The sequence below is a fragment of the Hemicordylus capensis genome, chromosome 6 (genome assembly GCF_027244095.1).
Source record: "Hemicordylus capensis ecotype Gifberg chromosome 6, rHemCap1.1.pri, whole genome shotgun sequence".
Taxonomy (NCBI): Eukaryota; Metazoa; Chordata; class Lepidosauria; order Squamata; family Cordylidae; genus Hemicordylus; species Hemicordylus capensis.
The window spans coordinates 34,864,226-34,889,024 of NC_069662.1; the positions used below are offsets into that span (position 1 = coordinate 34,864,226).

Genomic DNA, 24,799 nt, shown 5'->3' on the forward strand with positions numbered 1-24,799 from the left:
CATGCATAAGGATTGTGCTGCATAAACACAACACCCTCCATTATCTGGGCAGCATATTTTAATTTTTTTTAAAAAAACAAGCTTTAAATGCAGAGCACTTTTCTATAAGTGCAGATGGTGGCAAGTGCACCATCTTAGGAGAGGCATTCCCATCTGTGTGAGGAAGAAGTAGGCTCTTCTAAGCCAATGCTTGCTGTGACCCAGGCATATTTCATTTCAAAACAAAGTATACTTTTTTCTCATATGCAAATACATGTATATTTAACCAGTTTTATCCATTAATCAGACAAAACTCATATGAGAACTTGGTTAAAATTTATTTAATCGAGCCACAGTCCTGAAAACACCAACTCGGGTAACTGACCTGCTGGTGGTGTCTACTGTCTGTTTCTTTTGAGACAGCGAGCCCTTTGAGGACAGGGAACCATCTTCCTCTTCTCCTCCTCCTCCTCCTCCAACCTCTCCTCCTCCTATGTGAACCACTTTGAGAATTTTTTCATTGAAAAACTGTATAATACTCCCTCAGAACACTCATAATCCCTTCTGCTTCTGAGGGGGAAAGGTGCCTAAAACTTTCACCATGCTCATGCATAGGCTCAAGTAACACGTGCACACCAGGGATATACTGCAACATTGTGGGTTCATATTTGCAATAACAAAAGGGGGGAAATGTACCTTTTAAACTGGTGCCTTTTACATTTAACAAGGGAAGAGCACGCACCCCTATTCAGCCTCAGCCCAACATTTCTCCAGTGGCTGTTGTCTACCTTGACTTTCTTATCAGACTGTGAGCCCTTTTGGGACAGGGAGCCATTTTATTTCTTTTTCTATATTGAGAACGTTTTTGCTGAATAAAGGTAAAGTTTGCCGTCGAGTCGGTGTCGACTCCTGGCGACCACAGAGCCCTGTGGTTGTCTTGGGTAGAATACAGGAGGGGTTTACCATTGCCTCCTCCCATGCAGTGTGAGATGATGCCTTTCAGCATCTTCCTATATTGCTGCTGCCCGATATAGGTGTTTCCCATAGTCTGGGAAACATATCAGCAGGGATTCGAACCGGCAACCTCTAGCTTGCTAGTCAAGTCATTTCCCGCTGTGCCATTAGGTGGCTTGAATAGTGGTACATAAATATTTGTATTAATAATCTTATATCTGTTTCCAAAAGAGCTGGAAGTGTTATGATCCGTATGGGTGCATAACCAGAGCACATGTGGGTGAGAGCAAGCAGACTCAGGGTAACCCACAAATACATTGGTTTTGTGGGTCACAAAATGTGGTTCACAAAAATGCCAGTGTGGTGTAGTAGTCAGAGGGTTGGTCTAGGACTGGAGAGACCCGGGTTCAAATCCCCATTCAGCCACAATACTCATTGGGTGACTCTGGGCCAGTCACTTCTCTCTCAGCCTAACCTACCTCACAGGGTTGGTGTGAGGATAGACATGACCATGTACACCACTCTGGGCTCGTTGGAGGAAGAGCAGGATATAAATGTTCTTAAAAAGAGACAAAAACAAAAATCTGAAAGGGAGGAGGGAGGAAACCTAAGGGAGCAAGCTGCCCCCTCTGCCTCATTGAAACTCAACAAAGCAGAATGTTCATGGGCTCAGAGAGGTCACTTAACAGACAACCAGGTGAGCAGAGCTAATGGAACGCAGTGGCAAGGAAGGAAGAGCGGGAGATTTCTCAGCTTGAAGAATAAAAACTCCCTCAGGACACTCATAATCCCTTCTGCTTCTGAAAGGTGCTGAAAACCTTCACCAAGCTCATGCATAGGCTCCGGTAACCCATGAACACCAGGGATATATTGCAACATTGTGGGTCCATACTTGCAGTAACAACAGCATCACATCAGTGAGACACACAAAAAGCAGGAACCATCCAAAAGTTGAGCAGCCCCCAACCACCCAGCATAAACTAACCATAGGCAAGATTCTCCCCTTCCAGTTTGGCATAATGAAGCATTTCCCTTTCACTGCACCGGTTCAGTAAAATACACTCAGCCATTGCCTACTATGGGAGATCTGTACTGCACGACCCATACACAAATCCAGTGGCTGTCTCCTCTTCATCCTCAGGACAAGCGACTCAAATACATTGATTCAAGACTAATAATCACTTGATAACCTTGACCCATTGAACAAAACTATGGAATAAAGTATTTACTCAAATTTGATCTGGAACTGCCTCAAAGAAACCTCATCTTGGAAATGCAGAACTGACTAATGCGATACAATTTAAAACGCAGCCTGGAACTGATGAATCCAACATTGATACTGGTTTAACAAAATAAACAAGCCAAGCTCTCTTTGATTGAATCGGGATTTATTATCCAGTATTGTCGGGCCCTTCAGTGATTTAGTTTCTCGATTCCAGTACCCCAAGTGAATGTTCCTAATCCACTTTAAACATAATTTATTCTCTTTAGTACCATTCATAGTAAATATTCATAGCTTAAGATGCCTTCATATATCCTCTGTCTGTGTACAGATTCCAAACTGCCAGCAGCACCCAAGAAGATGAAGTGCTTCCCCTAGGTGAAGGCAGGGGATTCAGGGATTGAAAGAAACCCTGAAGCCCAAGGGTTAGCAGAAAAATCCTTTTTATGAAAGAACAGCTCTGGATACTTGGGTTTTGCCAGCACTATGACATCACACTTGGCTTCTAATAGGTATGCTGAGCAACTTACACCTGCAGAACATAATCAGCATAAGAAAAAAAGCTCACCCAGTGATTTAAAACACAGCCTGATAAAGTTACAAAAGACCATCCAGATCATTTAGGAAGCTGCCTTCACCTGAGTGAGATGACTGGTCCAACTAGCTTAGGATTGTGGTCTTGTGGTAGCAAGCATGACTTGTCGCCTTAGCTAAGCAGGGTCAGCCTGTTTGCATATGAATGGGAGACTAGAAGTGTGAGCACTATAAGATATTCCCTTCATAGGACAGAGCCGCTCTGGGTTCCCTCCCTGGCTTCTCCAAGATAGGGCTGGGAGAGATTCCTGTCTGCAACCTTGAAGAGGCCACTGCCAGTCTGTGAAGACAATACTGAGCTAGATAGACCAATGGTCTGACTCAGTTTATGGCAGCTTCTTATGTCCCTATGTCCCCGTGATTGGAAGCAGCACTCCTAGGCTTCAGACAGTGGTCTTTTTCCATCCCAACATGGGGATGCCAGGGATTGAACCTGGGACCTTCTGCCATGCAAAGGAGATGCTCTTCTGCTGAGCTAGACCTTCCCCAAGATCAGGATCCAACCAGAATGTTACACCTATTGAGCAGTATAAGGGAGGCTTTGGGAGAGTTAAATAGGGATGTGATGTTCTTTAGACTTCCTGAAACTTGCCCAGCATCTCCTGAGGGGTTTATTAAAGGGGTGGGGGAGATGGTCAAAGAGATCTATAAAACCTCCTAGCACCATCTTTTGGGGAAGCCTCCGAGACCTCCATGGAGCCCACCCAACCTGCCTCCATGCACTTCTCCAAAGTTCTGGAAAGGGGATGGGAAGATTCCACAAGATATGAAAGGATCAATGGCATCCTGCCATGCCATGGAGATCTGCAGATGGCCACTGTGGCTGAGAATGATGGGAGCTGTAGTCCAACAACATCTGGAGACCCAATGCCGGGAACTCCTGGTGTATGCAACTGAAGCACGAGCAATTCATGAAGCATGAGCACATGAATGGAGATAATGGTTTGCAGGTATATATGAACACCAGCTCAGGTGAGAGGTGCATGATATAGTGTGTGACCAGGGAGGTAGGTGTGTGTGTGTGTGTGTGTGTGTGTGTGTGTGTGTGTGTGTGTGTGTGTCTGCATTATGAATGGGATGAACACTCTGGGAGATTCTGGAGGGGGGCAGCAAAAGGAATGTATGATTTCCTGGGGCAGGGACAGATCCATAACTGAGCAAATGTGGCACACTGAGTGGGGCGGCCAGGGTGGGGGAGATGCCACTCTCATGTGTCAGTGGCTTCCACAGGACCCTGCCAGACCACTGTTGGCCTCTGCATCTCCACTCGCTGCCATCACCGCCGGCTTGCCTCCATTTGCCAGGCACAATGTATCTGGCAATAACCTCCTCAGCACCCATTATTGCTGGGATGGGCTCACATCAATGGCATCATAATACTGTATTGTGGTTGGCAGCGACAGTGGTGGTGAGCAAGGGCCATGGAAGCCAGTGGCAGATGGGTGGCGGAGACCCAAATCTAGCCACGGGCCAACAACAACAACAGCCTGCCTTGATACAGGCACACCTAATTGTGCAGGTACTGAGCAGATGAGCTTGAGAGGCTGAGCACGTGATTTGGAATCCGAAAACAGTGATGGCAAGACATCATTACCAGAAAGAGACTGCTCATCAGCAACCACCGTGAGCCACGTGATTCTGGAAAGGCGTGGCTCAACTGAAAGTTTAAGTTGCATGTAATGAAAGGAAGCTCCAAGTCAGGAACACGCCAAATAAGAGTTGGCAGACATCGAGGCTATTCACACGATGGTAGAAAATCGGGCTAGACTCCGCTAGCCCGATTTTCTACAATCGTGAGAACTACTGGGCTTGGCTGCGAGCCCGGTGCTTCTTAAGCGGGTCACCCGCTTAAGTAGCCCGGTGCTTAAACCAGGTTTGTGGAGTGAGTGCTCCGCAAACCCGGTTTAAGCAATCGTGAGTTGCTGCGGTGTGGCTGCATGCCGCAGCAACTCATGAGGAGACCCCCAGAGGGGAGGCGAAAAGCTGCCTCCCGGCTCCAGGGGTCTCTCCAGCCTGCCCTGCGCACTCGTGCAGGGCATGCTGGAGCTTCCGGGGGCCGATCAGCCCGCCGCTCCCCCCAGCACCCACCGGCTCCGTAACGGAGCTGGCAGTTGTGTGGAAGGCTGCTTCGGTTGCCCAGAGCACTGTCTGCTCGTGTGCCAGGACAGCAGGCTAAGCTTTACCCCTGGTGGCGCAGTGGTAAAACTGCCGCCCTGTAACCAGAAGGTTACAAGTTCGATCCTGACCAGCGGCTCAAGGTTGACTCAGCCGTCCATCCCTCTGAGGTTGGTAAAATGAGTACCCAGAATGTTGGGGGGCAATATGCTAAATCACTGTAAACCGCTTAGAGAGCTCCGGCTATAGAGCGGTATATAAATGTAAGTGCTATTGCTATTGCTAAGCCCACTCTCCCCGCTCACCCTTCCGAGGCGGGCCTCTGTGATCGTGAGACCTGCCTCATCATCTGGTACCAATTCCATAATGATGACTCATTGGCAAATCATGGCATGTGTCCTTTGAAAACGAAAGTTACAAAGTAGCTCCCAAGCCGGGCTATTGGTTAGCAACTGTCTGGCTACAGGATTATTCCAACTTCCTTCAGTTGTTTCTTCAGCATGACCACTGAACTGTGTCTCTTGCACAACAAAATATTTGGTGCAGGTCTGAAGACAATGGCTGACATCCCGACTAATGAAGCGCTCATGTAACAAGAAAGTTGTGCTAGCACAAACGCCCCAAATAATTGCATTAAAAAACAGGGATTTGCAGAATTGCGCTATTGCCCCATAGTGCTTTAGTGCTCTTGTGCAAAATTGCCTTTACGACAAAAGGTGGCACTACACTAGTCTTGGTGCCTCAGAGGTGCACCTAAGTAATTTTGGAGCCTGGAACTAAAGGCCTTTGGAGGCCCCCTTGCCCCTGCTGCTGCAAGTTAAGCATCATCCCCTACACACATGCACACGCGTGCCATTCCACTATTGAATGAAAAAGATCAGTTCCCAGGTCATCTGTCAATCATCTTCCCTCTCTATATCTTGCATTGTTTCAGTGTTTCACCACTGAAACTTCATCTCATACAAACATAAGAACAGTCCTGCTGGATCAGGCCCAAGGCCACGGTGTGTGTAGGGGGATGTCACAGTGTGTGTAGGGGGATGATGCCTAACTTGCAGTGGGAGGGTCCAGCAAGTGTGGGGAAGGGCTCCAAAGGCCTTTAGGCTCCAAAATTGCAGTACCTAAGTGCACCTCTGGCTGCATGCCTACCTCTGAGTAGCAGTGTACACAAGCCAGCTGACACGGTTTGATCCAAATTCAAACTGAATTCAGTCGGAACCACGGGTAAGTGGATTGGTTTCAGTCAAACCAATTAGCTCGGTCGTTTCAATGAACTGGCCCAAAGCAGTTTGCAACTGAACCACTCGAACAGTTGTCCGGTTCCAACACAAACTGATTCTGCACATCCCTATCTCGGAGACGTACGGAGTAGTCATTCCAGAGTTGTGAGGTCAGGAGCTAAAGAACACAGCTGTATGGTTGACAGATCCACAGCCACAAAAAAGGCTGCAGTTGCAGTTTCGCCTGCCTCTTTAAGGCAGCACAAGGACCCTCAGACCGACCAACCATCTGCTCTTCCGGTCTGCTGTTGGGCAATATGGGAGACCTGTTTGCTTCAGCAGGCTGTAAGAGAAGGTGGGCAACTTGATTGGGGGAGCAGGCCAGGAGAAGCAATAGCTTCGTCCTCTTTCAAGCTGCTGATCATTGGAGATACATAGGGTGAAATATACTCCCCGCTTTTTTTTAAAAAAAAGAAGAAGAATTAAAAGCTTCCGCACGGAATTCTGCACACAAACAATCCAAATTGTCCGCCAAGAAAGTTCCGTGATACACACTGTGCAAACAGAGCAAATCTACATAATTTGTTTTGATGTTGCTAATCAAAGAGAAGGGAGCAAGGAGCTATTAGAAAACATGGAAGCCATGGCCTGCAGGGCCCGCCCTAGGGCTTTTGGCACCCTAGGCAAAATATGGCTTTGGCGCCCCGCCCCTACCATTCAGTTACTATTATATTCTGTAATGCACAGAATATAATTGCAACCGACTGTGCGGGGGCTGGGGGGGCGGGGCAGTGTGCCAAAGACATACTTGGCAGATGGTTCTAGCTGAAGCGGAGGGCAGTAAGGAAGGAGATTATACTTTTTAAAATCCATAAGACTGGCGCTGCATCTCTGCACCACTGCCTAGCTCCACATGGAGTCCACCCCGCTGCTGCCATTCATCTGGCTGCCACCACTCTGGCTTCTGAGATTCCAGACTCTCTGACATTGCTCACACTCTTTTAAGAATATCTTTACAGCCGCCATAAGGGCTAGAAACTTGGAATTATTTTTTTAAAAAACCAAACTGAAGTTGAGAGTTCCAGAAAGATAAATTCTGTATCCAATGCCTCAGTTCGCACTCCCATAGAAACCCCCAGGGTATGTGAAGTCATGGCTACCAGGGCTAAGTGTGGAGTACTTTTACGGCACATGGCAACAACCATCACCATATATATATTTCTAACCCACCCTTCCTCCAAAAAGCTTAGGCTAGCATACATGCCCCCCACCACCACTGAATTTATCCTCACAAGAAACCTTGAAGGTGGGTTAGGCTGAGAAACAGCAGGCCCATGTTTACTCAGTACGTTTCATGGCCGAGTGGGGATCTGAACCCAGGTCTCCCCAGACATGTCCAACACCCTAACCACCACCTCATACTGAAGGACAAATGCTTCAACTGAAATGTGCATGCAAGGCCCTGCCACCCATCTCATCTGGCCGGAAGGGCTACATCTAGCCTGCAAGCCCTTTGGCCAAGGTCCACATCAGATCTGCATTCCGTAGAATGCCGAGCACAGATGCCTAATGCTAACCCACCCACCCCCAAGTGCCATATATAGTAGCGTACACTCTCTTTGCACAATTCCCTCGACTCCCTGCGGCGCCGATGAGACGCTTTTAAAAAGAAAGAAAGAAACCCTCCAGCCAACACAAGGCTTGCAACAATATCGGGCCCAAGTGGGCCATAATCGGATTTATAACCTTGTTGCTGTATCAGTTTTTAATCTCAACCAATGCTAGCAGAAGTGATACCGTCTCCCCAACCCACCCCCCCACCCCTGCCTGCCCACCGCTAAATGGATTGTGTGCCACCGCGCACAGCTTTCTGGCGGTTTAACTAAATCAGATTAAAGTTAAACCAAGGTAGTTGGGAATATCCGCGAGGCGTCGTCTGCTTCCAACGCCGCTCATTCAACGTCTAGCCCAGGTTCTCTCCTCCGCTCGGCTTTTTGTTTTCTTTTTCGTGTGCATTATCCTAGACCCGACTCGGAGAGAGACGGGGACCCATGCTGAGCGGGGAGCTGAAAAGACAAAGCGCGGCTGCAGCTGAGGCCACCGCGACCGTCAGAGGCGTGCAGCAGCTGAGGCTACAAGCGGGGCAGGGTGCCTGCTCCAGAGAGGGCATTCACAAGCCCACACCCTCCGGTCCCAGGGCTCCAGTTCGGCAGAACAGCACGTGCACAAGCGCCCATGTTCAATCCCTGGTATCTTTAGACAAAAGCCTCACGGGCAGCACTGCCTTCGGGACCTTGGGGATCTGCTGCCAGTCAGATTAGACAGTACTGGGCGAAACAGACCAATGGTCTGATTCCGTCTAAGGCAGCTTCAAGTGTTCAGTGAAGCCAGGATGTCAGCCATCCCCGGTCTCTGACCTGGCTGCCAGTCAAGCCACATGCCCGCCTTTGACTCCTGTGTATCTTTCTGCACCCTTTCAGATGACAGGAGAGGAAAGAGAGCGAGACTCAGAAACGTCCGACACACCCACACTCCTCTGGACACACCGTGTCAAGCTGCGAGCCTGTTTTGTCTGGGGGAGTGTCATAGCAGGCCTGCAGCTGGGGGCGGGCAGTGTTCGCTCTAATTTTTTCCATCAGTGTGCAGAATGAGTTTTGTTCTGGGCGGCAGCATCAAGGCAGTGTGTGCGCACCTGCATTCAGAGTAGGGCCTTCCTGATTCAACCTGAGCGAGATCTAAAATTAAGCGCGCTGACATCAGAAAATGTGCGAGCACACGCACACACTCACGCCAGTGTTTCTTCTAACCGGGATTCCAAGATGTTGTTGACTAGAACTCCCAGAACCCCCCAGCCAAATGCAACTACAGTTGGGGATGATGGGAGTTGTAGTGAACAACATCTGGGAATCCCTGTTAGAGGGGATAGTAGTGCACACCTTAAAGGGAACACTGGTTGGGGGGGGGACTAGGGCAGGCCCCCCCATCCCTTAATTGTTTTTAACAAGCAAGCATAAGCATAACAAACAATGCTCCAGGTTACAAGGTTTGACCCTCCCTAATATTTTGTTTTTCTCCACCCGCACCACTGGAACATAGGAAGTTGCCATATACTGACCATTGGTCCATCTAGCTCAGTATAGTCCACACAGGCAGGCAGGGGCTTCTCTAAGTTTGCAGGCAGGAGTCTCTCCCAGCCCTATCTTGGAGATGCTGCCAGGGAGGGAACTTGGAACCTTCTGCATGCAAGCATGCAGGTGCTCTTCCCAGAGCAGCCCCATCCCCTAAGGGGAATATCTTACAGTGCTCACACATTGTCTTCCATTTAAATGCAAACCAGAGCAGATCCTGCTTAGCAAAGGGGACAATTCATGCTTGTTAACACAAGACCAGCTCTCCTCCATTGCTGACTATGGGACTGTGTCATAGGGTGGTCGATCCTCCAGGACTAGCATCTATCTCCAGGTGGCTACAGAAAGCAATCTTGGCTATTTTCATGGCTTGATACTGTGAAACAATATTGGGGTGGGAGGTGGGGGGGGGGAGAGAATCTCCAGGAATAGCTTCAGTCGGAGATGGCAATCCAGGAATGCTGAGATTCAGGGAATGCTGGGAGTTCTGAGGTTCAAATCCCCCCCTCAGACATGACCTTGGGCCAGTTGGTCTAAACTACCCCACAGGACAGTTGTGCAAATAAAATGCCGATGCATAAGCTGACCCAAACTCCTGGGAGGAAGGGCAGGATATAAACGCCATAAACTCACATTGTAGAAAAGCTGTCAACTTTAAGAGCAGTTGTTATTCTTTTCTTTACATCTCTCATAAGGTCTATAATAACGCCATCAATGCAGGTCAACAGTGAATGGATTTGTGCCTTTGGCGTGCATATTTAGAAACATAAGTCTGTCTAATTATTTATGACAGAGTCCCTTGGTGTGCAGAACCAGTGAATTGGCCAGAAATATAGGCATGCTTGAGGAGAGAGGTGATGTGGCGCAGTGGCTAAGGGCCTGAGCTACAAGTCAGAAAGTCCCTAGTTTGAATCTCACCTCTGCCATGAAGTCACTGAGCAAGCTCCTCAACTTTAACACCCCATCTACCCTATGGGGATAACAATATTCACCACAAGATAACAGAACGGAAGTGCTATACAAAAGCTAAGTAGCAGAAGAATTATCTATGGCAGGGCTTCTCAACTTCAGCGCTCCTGTAGATGCTGGCCTGCAACTCCCATCATCCCTGACTATTGGCCACTGTGGCTGGGGGTGCTGGGAGCTGTAGTCCAGAAACAGCTGCAGTTGAGTAGCCCTGATCTATGGTCTACACTAGGGGTTCCCATTGGGCGCCAGCGCGCCTGCCACTTCTGGTATTAAGCTGTGTGGGGCGGCAAAGAGGGAATAAAGCCACCCTGCCCCAGTGGTTTTTACAGGGAGAGGGAAGCGCAGCGGGGGAGGTAAGAGCACCCTCCGCACACCTTAATGGAACCTCCGCCCCATGTTGGAACTGGTTCAAATCGGGGGTTCCGAACCTGTCTGGCATTCTAGGACTAGAATGCAGGAACAGGTTCATGCACATCCCTAGTTCCCAACCTTGGGCTCCCAGATGTTGATGGACTACAACTCCCATCATCCAGAGGGATGATGGGAGTTACAGTCCAACAACATCTAGGAACCCAAGCATGGAAAACCATGAACTAAAACATGAAGGGGCCTGAAAACTCCCCACATACAAGGCATCCTTGCCATGCACAACTGCTCCATGGAATCCACCTTACACCTCCACTGTAGTTGACACAAGGAAAACAGATGAGCGTGAACACACCTACTAGGCTAGAGGTTGCAAACAGCATCCACGTGGATTTTCCTGTACTACACTAGTCCTACTTGGAGAGATAAAGGGGTATTGAGACACTCTCTCCTGCTTCCTCCCATGGGAAGTGTGTAGGAGACATTGGGAGGCTCATGCTGAAAGCCATTCTGAGAACTGTACCAGAGAGACACAAAACAAGAGATATTCTTTTCCCTAAAGGGTCTACAAAACGAAAGAAGGGAATCAGTTCTTATGGGTTAGGATTGCTTGGAAGATTATTTATGCCACAAGAGAAATATCCATTGTTTCCTCAGACATTTAAGATCAGGATTCCCACCCCCCTCCATTTTTTAAAATTGCTCCAAAAGCCTTTTCAGCCCTTCTACAAATTTACATATGCAATTGAAATATCATCAGAACAGATATCCAGGCCAACTGTATCCATGCAAAGCACAGGTTCAGGGGAGTGCAAAAGAGATAGTGAGGGGCCCAGCTGGTCTTGTGGTAGCAAGCATGAATTGTCCCATTTGCTAAGCAGAGTCTGCCCTGGTTGCATTTCAAATGGGAGACTACATGTGTGAGCACTGTAAGATATTCTTCTTAGGGGATGGGGCTGCTCTAGGAAGAACATTTGCATGCTTGCATGCAGAAGGTTACAAGTTCCCTCCCTGGCATCACTAGATGGGACAGAGAGAGACTCCTGCCTGCGGCCTTGGAGAAGCCACTGCCGGTCTGTGTAGACCAGTGGTTCCCAACCTGGGTTCCTCCATATGTTGCTGAACTACAACTCCCATCATCCCCAGCTACAATTTATTGTGGCTGGGGATGCTGGGAGTTATAGTTCAACAACATCTGGAGAAACCCTGGTTGAGAACCACTGGTGTAGACACTGGTGGTCTGATTCAGTATATGGCAGCTTCCTATGTTGCTAAATCAGGTCCTACAAGGAATAGTTGAAGGAGCTGGGTATGTTTAACCTGAAGAAGATCAGACTAAGGAGGAATATGTAGTTGTCTTCAACTATCTGAAGGAAGGGTGGACTGTTCACTGTTGCCACTGAGGGCAGGACTAGAACCAATGGGTTGAAATTACAAGGAAGCAGATTTAGGGTGGACATTAGGAAGCATTTCCTGACCATAAAAACTGTTCGACAGTGGAACAACCTGACTCATGCCGTGATGCACTTCAGTGGAGATTTTCAGTTAGAGGCTGGACATGTTGTAGCAGTTTCCTGCACTGGGCAGAGCTAGACTAGACCAGGGGTTCCCAACCAGTGGCACTCCAGGTGTTGCTGAACTACAATTCCCATCATCCCCAGCTGCAATATATTGTGGCTGGGGGTGATGGGGGTTGTAGTTAAGCAACATCTGGAGTACCACCGGTTGGGAATCCCTGCACTAGAAGACCTTCAAGGCCCCTCCCAATGCTGATATTCTATTCTAGGTCAGACACACAATCAAAATCTGTGTTCTACCCGGGTTTGGGAGCTGTGTGTGCTCCCAATTTTTGGTTGTGTAGAAGCAAGGTACGAGGAAAACCTGGCTAGAAGTGATTGTGTGGAAGCAAGGTAGAAGGAAAAGCTACCAAGTTTTCCTCTTATCTTGCTTCCACACAACCGAAAATTGGGAGCACACACAGCTCCCAAACCTGGGTAGAACAGGGGCGGAGCCACCATTGAGCAAATGGGTTCAAAGAACCCAGGCCGCCACCCCTCAGGGGCCGCACCTCATGCCAAACACCCCCCCCCCCCAAGTCTGACATCAGATGGGGGTGTGTGGTTTAGCCGTGCAGCCCCGTTTGGGAGCTAAATCGCTTGCAGCATGACCAGAGCAGCTCTCCCTGCCTTTTAAAGGCAGGCAGAGCAGCTGCTGGCCATGCTGCAAATGCAGAGCTGGCTGGATTTAGCTAAACCAGGCCCCGGCCCCACCACAGCTGAGGAGGAGAAGGAGAAGGAGAAGGAGAAGGAGAAGGAGAAGGAGAAGGAGAAGGAGAAGGAGAAGGAATAATTATAAGTAGTAGTAGTAGTAGTAGTAGTAGTAGTAGTAGTATTCTGGGAATTTTACTGGTTTTACCCAAATGGAACATGACTCTGAATTTAAGATAACCTCCTTTAAAAATACAGGTTATACATGTATTTAACAAAAAAAGAAGATTACTTTGAATTTAACATGAGCTACCAATTTCTAACATCAAATAACTTGGAAAAAACATAGTCTTGGGTTCAGGTAACCAAGTTATTTTGCTGAGGGCACTGTGAATTCTGTTACAGAATCCCTTGCTCTCCTCACAGAATTGCAATACCTACCATTCTCTGGAAAGACAGAATGATTATGAGACCAATATTTGTGGTGTTGATCTATGATGCACCAGTTACGATGGTGCACTTATGTTTAAATGACAAGTCTTTCCCACAATATACGTATTTGTTTATCACAAGATGAGTGATCAGAATGTGGCATGGGTGCCATAAGTGACACAGCTGCTTCTACTTTGTGGCATGATGTTAGGATATATGCCAGAGGCCTGATGGGCCAGGCGGTTACATAGAATCAGGCCAAAACACTTACCTGTCCAACACAGGAAGCTGCCTTATACTGAGTCAGACCATTGGTCCATCTAGCTCAGTATTATCTACACTGACTGCTGGCACAGGCTTCTCCGAGGTTTCAGGCAGGAGTCTTTCCCACCTCTACTTGAAGATGCCAAGGATTGAACCTGGGACCTTCTGCTTGCAAAGCAGATGCTCTGCCACTGCGCTATGCCTCTTCCCTCCAGCACTGAGCTGCAGCCATTTCCTGATGAGGTACACTAGAATAGAAACCACCCAGAGGTACCATAATAGGTTAGGCACCAAAGCAGCACTATCTTATCATCTGGGCAACTTGTGGTAAGCTGGCCTTAAAGTGGCCACCACGAATCTGTTACATTTCCACCCACCAGCTCATACATACTGTACTTCTCCAAGTTTACCCTCATCACAGTCCAGTGTGGCAGGTTAAGCTGAGAGACAGCGATGGATCCAAGGTCACCCAGTTCTAATAGATCCCTTCCCATCCATGTACATTGAAAGGAAAACCAGCCTTTGGCATGCACATGTAGCATTCACACTTGATGCACTGTGCACCTATTTTGTCCTCCGGTATCCCTAATATAAAATACCTGAGCAACAAAAAGTAACACATGGAGCAGACTTCAAGGGAGTGTTAGTGGAGTATCTCATAAGAACATACGAACAGCCCTGCTGGATCAGGCACAAGGCCCATCTAGTCCAGCATCCTGTTTCACACAGTGGCCCACCAGATGCCTCTGAAAAGCCCACAGGCAAGAGGTATGTGCATGCCCTCTCTCCTGTGTTTGCTCCCCTGCAACTGGTATTGAGAGGCATCGTGCCTCTGAGACTGGAGGTGGCCCATAGCCACCAGACTAGTAGCCATTGATAGACCTGTCCACAATGGATCTGACTAAGCCCCCTTTAAAGCCATCCAAGCTGGTGGCCATCACCACATCCCATGGCAAAGAATTCCATAGATTAATTATGCGCTGTGTGAAAAAGGACTTCCTCTTGTCAGTACTTCCTCTTGTCAGTTATCTCCTACTCTTTGCTTGTGAACTATTGTCACAGTCTCTCTGTACATTCAAACAGTTGCTTGGGCCCAGGGAGAATAGCCCCAGAGAAGAGGGCAAGATAATGGCGCACTGCTAAAAACAAGCAGATCAATGTCTGGAGGGAGCCCCACATTAACCACAGAGTTATTCTGCCCCAAACATTCACATCCTGCTATATCCCATCATCATTTGCATCAAGGAACTGGACACTGCAAACCAAATTGACCACTGATGTCCCCTATCCATGTGCAACCAAAGAGGCATTTTCTACAGCTCATTTCAACATCATAGCCTGGAGGATGGATATCAGCACAGATAAGAGTTGTTAGGGGAGGTGCAAAAGTGGTTGAAGGGAAGGATAGGACAGGGGACAGGTCCCTTACGGATATTTTGGGGAAGGACTGCAGCTCAGTGGTAGAGCAACTCCTTGCATGCAGAAGGTCCCAGGTTCAATCCCGGCATTCCAGATAGGGTTGGGAAATACGCATCTGAAAACCCAAAAAGCTGCTGCCAATCACTGTAGACAATTCTGAGTTAGATGCACCAGTGGCCTGCCTTGCTATAAGGCAGCCCCCTATGTAATTTTCCTATTCATATAGGTATCCTAAGGTCATCTAGTCCAGCACCCACCCACTTGTGGGGCAAGGCAGGGCATCCATGCAAACATGCAATCCAGACCACAACAGAAGGAAAAAGGGCTGTAGCTCAGTGGCAGAGCATGTGCTTTGCATGCAGAAGGTCACAGGTTCAATCCTTAGCATTTCCAGGTAAGGCTGGGAAAGACTCCTGCCTGATGATGTAAAGCTCATTTTTACGTAAAGCTTTTGTACTTTGTGTTTTGCTGGTCGAATGACCCTAACAATAAAGATTTGATTTGATTTGATTTGAAACCTTGGAGAGTCACTACCAGTCAATGTAAGACAACACCAAACTAGATGGAACAACGGTCTGACTCAGTATAAGGCAGTTTCATATGTTCATATGAGGTGCACTGCAGGAAAAGGTTTCTGAACAGCAAAGAGACTCATGCCACAACAAATGAGTGTGTCTTTGCTGTGCCACAAAATCTGATGACAAAATCTGATAACAAGGAATGTGGCTCAAGTAAGTAAGCCAAGACACATTCCATGAGAAAAAGCACAATCCTTCCACCCACCCTGAGTTACTAGTCAGTTTGACCTGGGGCCCTGGGGGTGGATGCTGAGGAGAGGGTCCTTAACAAGCCCAAATATGACAATCATCCAGGCCCTGAACGTAAGCAAAACCCACCCACTGAATTTTGCGGATGAAAACATTGCTGAGCAGCTGGGACAGTTGCAGGAGGGGGGTTGTGTGGGGAATCACACAGAGGCTAGACCTGATTAGGGATCTGGAGACACTCGAAAGAAGGAAATGGGAGGGGAGTGGATTAAGAGCCAACTAGGCCTAAGAGGTGTGGGGAGGGATGGCAGGATGCTTGGCAGAGGAAAGCTAAGAAGCTGGGGGGAGGATAAGGCAGAATGTGGGAGGTTCAAGAGAGAAGGAGAGCTGCAGCCTGGGTTTGGGAGTTTAAGGGGTTACACTAGGAAAGGAGAAGGAAGCCTGATGAAGAGAGAGAAGCAAGGCATCTCCAAAATTGCGTTTGTGGCGGAGGGGGGAAGAACGCCAGCATGGAGACGACGAAGGGAAGCAGCAAAGGACTAAGAAGGTGGTGGGCAGAGAAGCAACCCTACGCCTCCCTCATTGGTCCTGGTGCATCCTCTCCATCCCCGGTCCATCTATTCCTGCATCCTTGGTACCCAACTCCCCCCTCCTCCACCCGCGCCGCATCCCCATGGCAACCGCTCACCATCTCCTCCCTTCGCCTTTCCTCCTTCGCCACGGCTGTCGCGCTCCCCCGTCTCTTTCACCGCGGCAGTGCAAAGGGGAAGCGGGGGAGGAATCAGCCCTCGTCCCCCCCTCCCGACGAGCGGAGCTGCGAGGGGAAGGGGCTCGGCATGCAGGAGCTGCCGCGGACGGAGAGATGGAGGTGGGGGGGGAGGGAGGGGGGCGGAAACACAGCGCATCCTCCCAGCGGCAGCGCGGCCGGGGGAGGGAATATGGGGATGGGGGGAGGGTGGGCTTCTCCTTCCTTTTCCTTCCTCCTTCCCCCAAGCCTTCCCATCTCCTCCCTTTCTCTCCTCCAATTCTCCTTCTGCCTTCCCTCCTTCCCCTCTCCTTCCTTTCGTTGTATGGCTCTCCGCTCCCCACCCACCCACCCCCGGCTTTCCTTAATTCCCCCCCCCTCCCTATCCCCATCCTTCTTCCTTGCTATCCCCCGCCCCACCGGTTCCTCTCCCACCCCCGCCCCATACACGAGGGGAGCTTGCATGCCCGATCCTCCACCTTCCCAGAGCCGGGCATCCCTTCTCTCCCCCTCCCCCCATCCCACTTCTACTGAGCATCCCAGACGGGAAAACCCTGCAGAAGCCTATTTGCATATGGTAATACAGTTCAGTGGATGCAGATCTTAAAACTGCCCAGTGCACAGCAGAGAGGCTGAGCTAAGATCAGGACTCAGCAGAACTGCCCCAAGGATGATCTGCTTCATATCCAACCAGCTTGCCCCTGCTGCCTGCCCCACACCTCCCTCCACATGGGCACTCCTATTCCACCATCGTGGTCCCCCATCTGCCCTATCCTGACAACTTCCAGTTCTAATACCCTGCCCACTCTTGCCCCAGATTCAGGAATCCCCAACATGGGTTTGTTCCATCCCCTTCTACCATTGATCATCTCTGTTCTTCTACCTCCCTGCTTTGCTCCCTCCCCCATCTTTTCTTGTCCAGGCAAAAAGTGCCTGCTTTTCTCCCCAGCCAGACCCCTTTCCCTCCCCATTCGTCACACCACTGTTCCATCCATTCTCTGGTCATCTGCCAGAAAAGCAGCTATTTTAGTCTGTTTTAACAAAAAAATAACAAGAGCCCTGACTTCGACACCTCAAATGTAATGGATTTACTGTGGCATGAGTGTCTGAAGGCAAGAGCCTACTTCATCAGATGCACAATGTGCTAGATATTTGTCTGGCCACCTGCAGTCGCTACATTCCTCATCTCCCCACCCTACCCTACCCCAACAAATAATAATTTGAGTGCACACAGAAAATCACTAGTATTCCAGATTTAATTAATCTAAATAATAACATCCTGCTAACTGGGCAACCACCTTAAGTGGCGCAGCAAGGAAATGCTTGACTAACAAGCAGAAGGTTGCTGGTTCGAATCCCCGCTGCTACTATATCGGGCAAAAGCAATATAGGAAGATGCTGAAAGGTATTGTCTCATACTGCATGGGAGGAGGCCCTCCTGTATTCTACCAAAAGAAAACCACAGGGCTCTGTGGACGCCAGGAGACAAAATCGACTTGACGGCACACTTTACTTAACTGGGCAAAAAGTCACCTTTTAAAAGTGGTGATTCTCTTTATTTAGCAAGGGGAGATAAACTGGCCCTATCCCCTCCCCAGCACAGTATCTTTCCAGTGGCTGTTGCTGGTGTCTATCTGTTTCTTTTTAGATTGTGAGCCCTTTGTGGACAGGGATCTAATTTTTTATTTATTATTGAGCTATATAAACAGATTTGGAAACTTTTGTTGAAAAGTGGTATATAAATATTTGTTGTAGTAGTGTTCTTGCTGGTTACATTAAGCCATTCCAAATGCACCAAAGAATGAAGGGAAATGTTCCTACACCTCCTTAATCAGCAGTCATTATGTGGACAAAAAGGTGGTTAGAAGTCCACATTTTGGGAAGGAAAAAATTGCATTAAAAATAATGAAAACATACCACATTTGCCCCCCCCCCAATCATTAATAAAAGGTTTAAAGTCCAACTTTCTGTGACTTATTTCCCTCTCAAAAGTGTTTATCTAGATTCCATGCCATTTAAATCTCATGGTTCCTAATCTAAATACCTGATTCAAGGTTCTCGCTCGCTTAAGGGCAAATTTACACTACACACTTATACTGAACAGTCTTGTACCAGTTTAACTGTCATGACCTTTCCCAAAAGATCCTGGGGACAGTGACTTGGTGAGAATGCTGATAATTCATCCCTCTCAAACCCTATTTATCCCACCCCTCTAGGAGGGGATAGAATTACAATTCCCAAAATTTCCTGGGGAAATGTAACGGACCATCAAACCAGTGTTAGTTTGTGGTACAGAAATGTCCAGCATTAACTTCCATATAATAAGAACTACCCAGAATAAAACACATGTATCCATTCTATTAACACAAATTATGTCCATTTTACCCAAGTACCAAGTAAGCATCAACTGCCGTGTTGATTAGATTCAGTGGATAATTTCTCAAAAGAGTGGTGCCAGGATTTCCATCCTAGAATTCATACCTCCCACACTGTAAACTCTTCACCCTAATTTTGGAAATGCACTCACTCAGGGCATTACCAAGTGGCAGCAGTGAGAACCATCCTGCACCCAAAAACAATTTGAAGGAAGCAAATAACACAAGAGGGAAGAACCCCTATTGCCTGCACTGCCCACATGATGCACTTCCTTCAGATGTTACTGGGAGCAGCCATACTGCAGTGGCAACCATGCTGCTATTGGGTAAGTCCATGATAAGTGGACAAATGAGTATTTCACCAAATAATTTTAGCTCAGCTTCAACACACTTTCCTAAGTTTTGCTTTACAATAGCACAGTAAATGAGGTTTGGGTTCCAAGTTATATTTTGGGCAGGCTGGGTGCTCATATGATCACTACGGGCCACCAGATCACACCGCAGCACTAGAGGAGGACTCCATTCGTTCGTTGGTTGCCTGTGGTTCGTTCGTTGGTTGCCTGTACATTGTAAGGCAATACAGGTGTGGAAGTCAGACATTCCATTCATGACCTTGACAAAGTGATGATGAATTGGCATTATTGTCACATAGCACCAACAGGGCTGGGAGGGATTGTGGGACGAGTTGCACAAGTTGGCAGGGATCTAAAATTTTGCAGGGGTCTACAAAGTTTGCAGAGGTCTACACTTCCTTTGAAAGACTGAGTCCACAGTATAAAATCGGAGTAATCTATCTTGACAAATCCAGGTTGAAACAGAGCCAGTCCAGAAGCATAACATGAGCCCAACACAGAGACAACAATCACATCATGTTAAGAGAATTCCCAAAGATGGTGTAGCAAACAGAGTTGTGGCCAGAATAGGAGACCCAAGTTCAAATCCCTCTCCAGTTACGAAACTTACACAATGGCTTTCGACAAGCAACTATAACCTGAATCATACATGATGGACCCATAGCTCAGTGGCAGAGCATCTGCTTTGCATGCAGAAGGTCCCAGATTCAATCATCGATATTTTGTCTGTCTGTTTGTTTGTTTGTTTAAAAAAATATCTTCAAGTAGGTCTGAGAAAGACTCCTGCCTGAAATCTTGGAGAGCTGTTGCCAGTCAGTGTAGACAATACTGAGCGACATGGACCAATGTTCTGACTCAATATAAGGCAGCTACCTATGTTCCACAAATGGAGTGGCATAGTCGATGCATCATGCTTCCCCATGGTTGCATCTCACACTGTTCCATTGGTACTAGGGATAGGGAAGATTTGTACACTCCAGTCCAAATCCCATTGAGAACCCAGGGTTCTGGTGAGGCCAAAACTTCCAGGAATTAGCATAAGGTCCACTTGCCGCACTGCAGTAGATTCTTGAACCACTGGAAATAGCATTTCATTCATTCATTCATTCATTCATTCATTCGATTTCTATACCACCCTTCCAAAAATGGCTCAGGGTGGTTGATGTACATGTAGCATGGCCAGGGAACATCCTCTAAGCGACACTAGGGCTATGCCTTAAGGACAGATATAGTGAGAGAGGCAGGGTCATCACTGCCTGCTTGCCATACTTGAAGCTGCTCCAGTGTATGTGCAGGCAGGGCCTGATGCAGCTTAGGTACATTCTTGGGCCACACTAGCCACTTGCCTCATTCCTGGAGGCCTCCAATGCAATGAGGGAATTGTGAGGTCACTACCCCACTCATCATATCATAGGCCTTAAGGCACATAGAGAGAAGCCTTCCCACACAAGGTCTCTTTTGCACATGACTAGGATGGAGTGCGAAATTCATTCCAAATTCCATATTCTGTTCTGGAATCTGGGTTACATAGGAAGCTGCCTTATACTGAGTCAGACCCTTGGTCCATCTAGCTCAGTATTGTCTATCCTGGCTCTCCAGGCTTTCAGATTAAGGTAGGTCTTTCCCAGCCCTACCTGGAAATGCTGCGAGGGGTTGAACCTGGAACCTTCTGCATGCAAATCAAACTCTCTACTACTGAGCAATGCCCCCATCTCCAAAAAATGGGCAAAGTGAAATGAATCCATTCCACAATCTGCCAAAACTTTTCAGAGGAGGAAGTAGGCCCACTTGTTCCCACCAGCAATGTCTGTAAGGAGGACCCACATATATTAGTTGGATGACAGGGTTCATTCTGTGGGTGTCAGTGATGCTGATATGAGAAGGAACCATATCATTTGCTTGGTTGACCGTATTCCAATTTACAGATGTTACTGGAGCAGCACAGGATCCAGCGATGGGGAAGGAGTGACCATGTCCCTCTAGCAGCACATACATCGGCTCTACATTTTCAACACAACCTATCTCATGAGGTTGTTGAGATCAGAATTACTAGCACAGAGAGAAGTGCCATAGCAATAATATTACAAAAAGTACAACACAGTGTCTAATGAATAGCTATCCAATGGGATCTGATGATGGACAGCAAAGGAGAGAGGGCTGGAAAGAGGTTAATCTTCCAAGGCCAAAACCTTGCACTAATTTGTCTATCATTTCCCATTCCCAAGCCAGATAATTTTCTTCCCTGCTAGGATTAGACAAGATACAAACGGGGGGGGGGGGAACAGAGAAGGGCAAGGGAAGAGCAGTGATAAGCTCAACAAAAGACACTACATGTTTAATTTCTTCCATGTTTGAGTTCAGCTGGTGTGCAGTGGAAACAGGGCTGGGTGTATCCAAAGAAGAGCCAGCAAAGGTAGTATTATGGTACCTCTGGTAAAAAAATTCAAACAAGTAGCTCTGGTAAGAACCACCTGCCTACTTTCCTTTCATTATCCCTACAACTGGACTAAATTTGGTCCAAATCAGTTAAGAAGATCACAAGTTAGACAACGTGCCTCAAACATTCACGTGTCTGCCATCTTGAACTGGGGTGGATGACATCATCACAAGCTGAGGTGTCCCTATGTGTCACTCACTACAACTGTACCCAATTTGGTTCAAATTGGTTTTAGACGGTCCACAAATTGACCCACCTGCATCTCAAATGTTTACGCATCCGCCATTTTGAACTGGGCCAGATGAGATCATAAACTATGCTGTTGAGGTATCCCTGTGTGCCCTATGACTATACCAAGCTTGGTTCACATTGATCCATGTATTGCAAAGTTGATGGCGCATACACACACACACGCGCTCGATGCCGGGTGATCTCATAAGCTTACATTACTTAAGGAAAGTAAGCTAAAATGCTTCCCACCTTAAAAAAATAAATATAAAACAACAAACCACGACAACGGAGGAGAGGGCATAGCTCTGTGGCATAAGATTTCCTTTGAATGCAGTAGGTCCCAGGTTCAAACCCTGGCAACTCCAGATTGGGCTGGCAAATAAGTTTGTCTGAAACCATGGAGAGCTGCTTCTGATCAATGTAGATCAGTGTTTCTCAACTGCCAGTCCAGGGATTGGTGTCGGTCTGTGAGGCTTTGGGTACCGATCCATGAGGCATCACTAATACAAATCACACACCCCAAAAAACCAATTTTGGGCCAGTGGGAGTTGCCGCCACTAGAAGCTCTCCAGAGCTCATTTCTAGGCAGGCAGCCTTCGCTGCTGGATAACATTCATTCCTCGAAATGAACGTTATCCAGCAGTGAGGGCTGCCTGGAAATAAGCTTCAGAGAACACCCGGCGGTGGCCCCCGTGAGCCCGAAATCGTTGGGGGGGGTGCCGGGGGGGGATAGATCAAAGTGGCAAAATAAACTTGCCGTGTCATAACTGCAGATTCTCTGCCACATACGCAATATCACATGTGACTAACACCCTCCTCCCACTCCTATCTCCTCACCTTAATCTATTCGTATTTCGTACTGGCACCATTTTGGGGTTAAAAGTTTTTATTTTATTTATTAACTTAATCTTGAAACCCCTTTACTAAATGCTTGTCTGAGAAACTGCACACAAAGAATGTACCGGCCCACCATGACTCTAAAAACGATGAGAAACATTGATGTAGACAATACTGAGATAGATGGACCAAGGCAGTTTCATGTCTTCAACTTACAGTCTGTCATCCTCTAATGCAGAGGGGTTCTCAGTGTTGGGTTTCCATTTATTTATTTATTTATTTATTTATTTATTTATTTATTTATTTATAAAGGTCAGTCATTTTGGCTAGAGATGATGGGAGTTGTAGTCCAGCAACATCTGGGGACCCAAGATAGAAAGCCCTTGCTATAATGGCACCTAAAACCTGTCATCTCACTCTACATCATCAGAGGGCCAACGCTAGAACAAAATGAAATTTCTGCTCAGACCATTTGCTGGCCTGGAATACAATAAGCTGCAGCCTTACAGGTATTAACTGAAGGATAAATATGCCTAGTAAAACAAGGATGCAATGTAAACTTGAACATGCAGATGTTCAAACAGGGTACAATGGCCACACTGTTGGCTCTCATGTAGGTTTATTTTTTTATTGATTGATTGATTAATTGATTACATTTATATTCCACTCTTCCTCTGAGGAGCTCAGAGAGGTGTACAGGGTTATTTTTATCCTCACAACAGCCCTGTGAGGTAGGTTAGGCTGAAAGATACATGACTGGCCCAGAGTCAAGCAGTGAGATTCATGGTTGAATGGGCATTTGCACTCGGGTCTTCCCAGTCCTAATCCAACACTCTAACCACTACGCTATGCTGGCCCTCAAGAGGTTATCAGGGGAAGCCTGCCACTTCTCACACAGATGCATGTGTGCACATGCATTCATTGTTCACCCACTATTGTTTAATTTCTAATTATAAGCAGGAATACCATCCTGACCACAACATGTTAATTTTCTCTGAAATACAATTCTGAGAGACCCTCCCCACATCCCCACCCTGAGCGGCAATTTACCAGTCCTTCCTTCAGGGCTGGTGAGGATGCCCAAGCCACGGCTGTTCACTTCTGATCCTTTGTTTCTCTCTCTCTTAAATCAGAAGACACCTCCCAAAGCCAGACAAACAATTCTCCATCGTCTCTCCCACCCATCCACCCCATTATATTGTTTAATAGCTGTGAGTAAAAACTGGAGAGTAAAGGGGAGGGGAATTCCAACCAGATCAAAATACTGTTTCTTAAAAGCGACCAAAACCTCAGTGCACTCTTATGAACCACCTAGGGTGTGATTGACAAAGAAATCTCTACTATGATTTAAAAATAAATCCCTATTAGAAAGCTGCTGATAATTACAAGGTCTTAACTTCATCAAAGACCTAGCCTGCAATGGTCACAAGGATGAAGAGCTTCCTAATCTTCTCTCCTCTGCAAACTCTCCCCTCCCTAAACCACCCTGTAGTTAGCTCATGTGTGCTAGTCTTGGATGCCCTGGCAGCATTTCATAAGAAGGCATTTCTCCACTGCAAATGTTAGTTCGTTTTTAAACCTCTTCAACTGTCATGGCTCCCAGCCAAGGAATCCTGGGAAATGTAGTTCTGCGTAGTCTATGGGAATTGGTAGCAAAGAATTCTCAATTCACACCCTCACAAAACGACGACTCTGGGGCTCTTTGGGGGAAATGATGACAGTTAAGGCAGTGCGGAGCTGATGTCAACATAGCTGGCATTTATAGTAAAGATTTGCCTGGAGTATAAAAGCAGCCCAAAAGGTCTCTGGGGAAATAAGGTGCATCTGTTTGGTTCAAAGGAGCTGTTTTTGCTTCCAAATAAAGGACAACCCTTTAAAGTACAGGAAAGCCCTTAGAACTGAGGAAGCACTTGTTTTAATCTAAGGTGTGTGCATTAATACTCTCACACAGTCTCCCTCATTTTAGTACATTTCAGCCAGACAAATCCTCCAAAGTATACTAGAATCCTCCGGTTAGGAACATTTATTTATTTAAAGGAGTTATACCCCACCTTTCTACCGGCGCTCAAGGACAAGGTGGCTCACAACGCCAATTAAAACATTAACCAGCAGAATAAAATCAGATTAAATGAACCCAAATTAAAACAGCAGCAAGAACGGACACCAGGGCACATGCCTCCCTTGC

The 24,799-nt window shown here is 47.3% G+C and overlaps 1 protein-coding gene across 4 annotated transcripts in view; it reads right to left on the reverse strand.

The window, feature by feature from the left end:
- The window catches only part of LRRC4B (leucine rich repeat containing 4B), a 185,843-nt gene that overhangs the window by 49,525 nt on the left and 111,519 nt on the right, over window positions 1-24,799 (reverse strand). The window contains exon 1 of one of the 4 annotated variants that reach the window (XM_053265968.1): window positions 16,325-16,505. The exons of the other annotated variants lie outside the window; for them this stretch is intronic. The gene's annotated coding sequence lies outside the window, so the exon portion shown is untranslated. Of the gene's footprint in view, window positions 1-16,324; window positions 16,506-24,799 lie in introns of those variants that run through there. 4 annotated transcript variants of the gene reach the window in all.